Genomic DNA, 6,000 nt, shown 5'->3' with positions numbered 1-6,000 from the left:
TTGCATATTTAAAGTCATGCTCGTGTTTATGATCTGTAAATTATATTAACATATTTGTAGATATAAATTACTTCCTTACATTTTTCTTCTCAGACAAATGAGATACATATGCTATGAAAATTTTAAAGATTTATGTACAGAGAGAAAAAGAGAACTTCTATGAAATGAGGAAAGTAGGAATCACCCCTATAAAAAAAATTGAATGGCTGGCCCAGTGGTGTAGTGGTTGGTTTCACACACTCTGCTTCAGCGGCCTGGGGTTCACCAGTTCAGATCGCTGGCATGAACCTGTGCACTGCTTATCAAGCCATGCTGTGGCAGGCACCCCACATATCAAGTAGAGGAAGATAGGCATGGATGTTAGCCCAGGGCCAATCTTCCTCAGCAAAAGCAAGAGGATTGGCCGCAGATGTTAGCTCAAGGCTAATCTTCCTCAACAAAAAAGAAAAAAAAATGAAGTGAAAGTATACAAGAGTAAAAACCATTATTGAATGAAACAGTATAAACTAGGCATCAAACCATATCTCAGCAACATTGCAACTCTAGCCAGAAAAAACTCTCCACAAGCACCTTGCCTACAAAATGCTTCGTACCATGTTCTTCAAGAAAGCTATAGCTAGATTTCATTGCATTATATCTCAGACAAAGTAATCTCCCTATAGTTAATAAAATTAAGCAAAGCATATTGAGTACCCCATATATACTAGAGACTGTGCTAGGCATCAAGGGAGATTCAACTGCATAAGATGAGGTTCTCACCCTTCAGAAGTTTAAAATCATTCCAGTTGAACTAAAGAGATCCTACTTCTCAATAAAAAATTTTTATTCAAACTTTCTTTATACGTGTAAACTACTCTGAGAGATGACAAATCTACTAAAAGTGTTCAAAGTGCCAGCCATTTTGAAAATACCCAAGCATCTTTTAAAGTCAATCAAACCACTGAATCATAATCGTTTAGCAAAACAATGTGAGTAAAGTTGTCAAATTGAGATAATTGATATTTAACACTATAGTTCAAACCATATGAGAGACTGAAAAAACACTTTTATCAGTCTTATAGGAATATTAGACAATTTAATATTTTCATTTTCCTTTGAGTTTAGCACTTGTTCATGTGCACAGAATTAATTTCTTACTTGGTTTATTTTTCCCTAACAAAAAACTAGGTGATAAAATAATATAGCATAAGTAAAACATGTTATCATGGTCTGTGGACACTCTATCTCTGATCTTCCAACTAAATGGAAACCAGGCTTTTCAGTTAACCATATGAGATAAATTGGTTCTGCCAGTGCTCTTCTCAGTGAACAAAATGGATGATATGAAAAGAATATCAATGGGTATTAACTAGCAGTTTCAACGGAGGCCACAAACTGAGTGGATAAAGAAATCAAATTACTTTTCCAGTCTGTGGAGCCATTATTAAAGTTTTTGAGGCTCACAGAAAGAAAGAGCTTGTGCATCTTCTGTTGGCTTTGACTTTCTTACAGATTATCATAAAATTTTATTCCCAGAAGTTATCCTGAGCACTAAATTTTTTTAAGAATGATTTTTGGTAAGTCAGGATTATGTGATTAAGGTTTCACAAAGTCTCAACTGGAATTAATTTCTAGAAGACACTATCGCATATCCCCTGATTCAGCATTTCATTCTTTATAGTTTCACAATAATGTCTGCCTACAGGCAATTTTACCAGCCAATTTTGACTCTATTTTTAGATTATTATTATGATAATATGTGTGATACATCTGAGAAAGGGAAGCAAAATAGTGGTCTGAAAAAATACAATATTAATATTTATAAAGGTAAGTTTTATGAAATCTCAATTTTAGCTAATTTTGCTTCAGAGTATGAAAAATCTCCCCTTAGGCACAATTTGTCCATTTTTGCTCACTCATCTAACATCTTAAACATCACTTTATAAATGAAACTGTGCATTTTCATAAATAGTTTCTCACTTAAGCGTAAAAGCAGAACTGAACATTTTGCTGTTGAAAAGAAATTGTACTATTGTCAGATCGCCCAAAAACAAATATTGTGGAGATTTTTTCTTAAATTGAATATGAAAGGTAATCAGCTTTGCATAAACTTACTAAGATACACATCTCATGCAGAGAAAGAGAGAAAATAATATATATATATTTTTTAAATAAGGCACGCAGAGTAAGCAAGACTAGTAAATAAGTGAACCCTGAATAGTCAAGGCCTTTTTTTCTCTGCAAATGTGTGATACTTTTGAAGTTAGTGATGTCTTATCTGTAGAATTATGGACTATGAATATCAGTAGTCCAAAGTTAAATAAAAATGTTCGTTTACAATCAAAATGCTTTTATTAAGCATAAGCACACTAGAATGGAGGTACTATTTTATTTATGTGGAGTCAGTGTTTTCTGATAATTTTGAAAATTGAGATGGGGTGAAACTCCAGGGGGAAAAGAGATTTCAATCACTGTATTTAAATTAATACACAATATTTTGAAAGCAAATAAAAAATCCGTTTTTATATCTTGTTTATAATTGAGTCAGGTCACAACCTTTTTGAAAATTACATGCTATATGTTACTTATGCCACAAGACCTTTTTGATCTTGGGTTAACTTGGAGTTTTGACCTTGCCTCAGAACACAAAGCATTTGTGTTAACTGATGGAGGGGTCACTGAGCTTACAGCACAGTTTCGGTGTTTTATTTTAACAGTTCAATAATAAGGTGAAGGGGAACACTCCTGAGAGTGGCCACAATAGATTTATTGCCTTTTGGTTATTAAGGCCTCTTAAGATAATTGTTTTCAGAATTATAATATGACCTTTTTAGAACTTCTAGACTTATCAATTAATGCTGGTCAGATTCCATTTCCGCTGTTTCACGTTGTGTTAGTTTTCATTGTTTATTTGCTACCTCTTAGAAGGTTTATTTAAAATTCATTGTTTGGCTAAAAACATACTATATATTTTTCTCCTAAGAAAACAAGATCTAGCTTATGGTTCTCTTCCTCAGAATGACTATATTAAATGTTTAATGCTTTTCACGTGTTGATATTTTCTGTATGTGTAAACATATAGGATTTTGTATGTAAAGATGTATTTAACATAGGTAAGTTCATAAAAATACATTTAAGTTAGGCATATTAGTACTATAAACCTCATTTAGGTATTGAAAGGGCTGAAATATATAAACTTCAAAGAAAAAAATCAACTTGCTTTTCTAGAATGTATCATGTCTGAATAAAACATCTAAATGTTTAATTTCTAAAACAGCAGTCCGTAAACTAGGTTAGTTTTCCCTAAAGCCATTAAGGATCTAGATGACTTTATATATTTGTTAATTTTTTCTAAATATTACCTTGTGAGAATTTATGATCATTTTACTTAAGGATGTCCAATCAGAGCTGGTGAAGGCTATACAAACATTAGAATTCATGACGATCCCCTTTGGAAAGCTAATTCATGTAGTCCCAGAGTTTCAGATGTCAAGAAAAGCTTATAACATGTCGAGGAAACTGTGTATTAAAGAATTTGGAACATAACGCCTCTTCATATTCAATTAGCCAGTTTTTCATTATTAGTAATTATGTCTCGAATGATTTTATTTACATAAAATCATAGTAAACAACTTTCCATGTATGATTTTTTTAAAGGATGAATCTTTTTTATGGGTAAGTTCTCTGGTTACTCAACAATTTTACCTCAAATATTTTCTAATAATTTACCAAAATAAAGAAAGAAATGAACTACAGTCATGTATGGCTTAACGACGGGGATATGTTCTGAGAAATGCATCATTAGGTGATTTTGTCACTGTGCGAACTTCATAGAGTGTGCTTAGACAAACCTAGATGGTATAGCCTACTACACACCTGGATTATATGGTATTACGCTTATGGGACAACCATCATATATGGGGTCCGTTTTTGACTGAAATATCGTTATGTTGCACGTGGCTGTAATTTCGTTATTTTCTTCTTCTAATATGAACGTTATTGATGTATAGTTAACATAAAATAAAATGCACACATCTTATGTATATACTTTGATGAGTTTTGACAAATGTATACGTTAGCGTAACCACTATCACAATCAAGATAGTGAACATTTCCATCACCCCAAGGAGTACCCTTGTTACCCTTTGCTGTCGATCTCCCCGACCACAGAATTAGGCAACCACAGATCTAATTTATATTACCTTAGAGTAGTTATGACTGTTCCAGAATTTCATACAAATGAAATCGTGAAGTTTGTATTTTTTTTTGATCTGGTTGTATTTGCTCACGAAACATCAGAATGTTTTGAAGATGTATCCAAACTCTTCCACGTGTCAATAGTTTTTCTTTTACTTCTGAGTATTTTCTTATTTCTGAGTCGTTTTATATTGTATTATATACCAACATTTATCTATTCATCTATTGATGGAAATTTAGTTTGTTTTCACTTTTTGGCTATTACAAATAATGCTACTATGAGCATTCACGTATGAGGATTTGCGTAGATAAATGTTCAGGTAGGTGCCTAGGAGTGGAATTACTGGTCCTTTTCAATTTCCCTCAGGAATGTTTTGTAATTTGCAGTGTCCAGATCGTGGGATAAAACTCATTTGGGAATGATATACGTGTTTTAAATGTTTTTCCCTTGATGTGTTTGCCAGTATTTTTCTGTGGATTTCTGCATCTATATTCATAAGGGTTATTGGTCTGTATTTCCTTTTTTATAATGCCCTTGACTGATATTTGCATCAAGGATGTCCTTTTCTGAATTATGTATCAAGGTAATAACGCTGGTATCCACAAATGACTTGAGAAGTGTTTTCTTCTCCTTTATTTTCTGAAAGCATTTGTGTAAGTTTAGAACAATCCCTTACTTTAATATTTGATAGAATTCACGAGTGAAATCATGTGGTCCCAGGGTTTTATTTGTGGAAAAGTTTTTTAATTATAAATTCAATTTTTTTTAATAGTGACAGGGTATTTATATTTTCTGTTTCTCTTTTGCCAATTTTAGTAACTTGTGTCTCTCCAGGCATTTGTCTGTTCCATTTAATTTGTTGAATTTATTGATATTAATTATTTGTAATATTCCTCATATCATTGTAACATCCATAGATTCTGTAGGATGGCAATTTTTCCTTCTTGATATTGGTAATTTTTGTCTCTATTTTTTTCTTGCTCAGTAGTTAAAGAGTTATCAATTTTATTCTTCTTAACAAATAACTAACTTTTTGTTTCATTGATTTTTTATATTTGTCCCACTGTCTAGCTCATTGCTTTCTGCTATTAACATAATTATTTGTGTCCTTCTACTTACTTTGAGATTTTTTTCTCTTCTATCATGATTTCTTAAGGTAGAAGCTTACATTATTGATTTTAGGAATTCATTCATTTCTTATATAATCATTTAAAGCTAAAAATTCTCCTCAAAGCATTGTCTTAGCTTTGTCCTACAAATTTTCATGTGGTGATTTCATAATCATTCTTTTCAAAATATTTTCTAAATTTAATGTGATTTCTCCTTCTACCATGGGTGTTTTGATGTCTGCTGCTAAATTTCCAAATTTAGGGAGTCTTTGGAGTTGTTCTTGTTGTAGTTTATTTCGAATATAATTCCATTTTGGTCAGAGAATATGCTTTCTATAATTCAATATTTTAAAAGTTATTGTTTTCTTTTGTTGTGGCTCAGCATATGTTCTCTATTGGTGAATGTTTTATGTACAATAACACATAATATTTATTCTGCTGTTACTGAATGTAGTGTTTTATAAGTTCTTTGTTTTATACTTTAAATTCAAGTCTTCTATATCCTTATTGATATTTTTGTCTACTTGTAGTATCAATTACTGAGAAGAGAGTTTAATCTCCTATATAATCACAAAATTGTCTATTTCTTCTTTTCTGTAGTATTTGCTATATGCGCATATATATATATATATATACACACACATACAAGTATACTTATATTCGTATTCATATATATTTTTTCACCATATGTAAACATTTAGGTTTTTTTTTAGA

At 31.5% G+C, this 6,000-nt stretch overlaps 1 long non-coding RNA gene across 3 annotated transcripts in view; it reads left to right on the top strand.

Moving 5' to 3' along the window:
- LOC147917337 (uncharacterized) overlaps window positions 1-6,000 on the top strand; it is a 189,195-nt gene that overhangs the window by 74,689 nt on the left and 108,506 nt on the right. The gene's annotated exons all lie outside the window — the stretch shown is intronic.

Source organism: Ceratotherium simum, chromosome 4, assembly GCF_057802395.1.
Source record: "Ceratotherium simum simum isolate JZ-2026a chromosome 4, ASM5780239v1, whole genome shotgun sequence".
Classification (NCBI taxonomy): domain Eukaryota; kingdom Metazoa; phylum Chordata; class Mammalia; order Perissodactyla; family Rhinocerotidae; genus Ceratotherium; species Ceratotherium simum.
The sequence above is the reverse complement of the archived record's forward strand: the minus strand, read 5'-3'. Positions and strand labels throughout refer to the sequence as shown.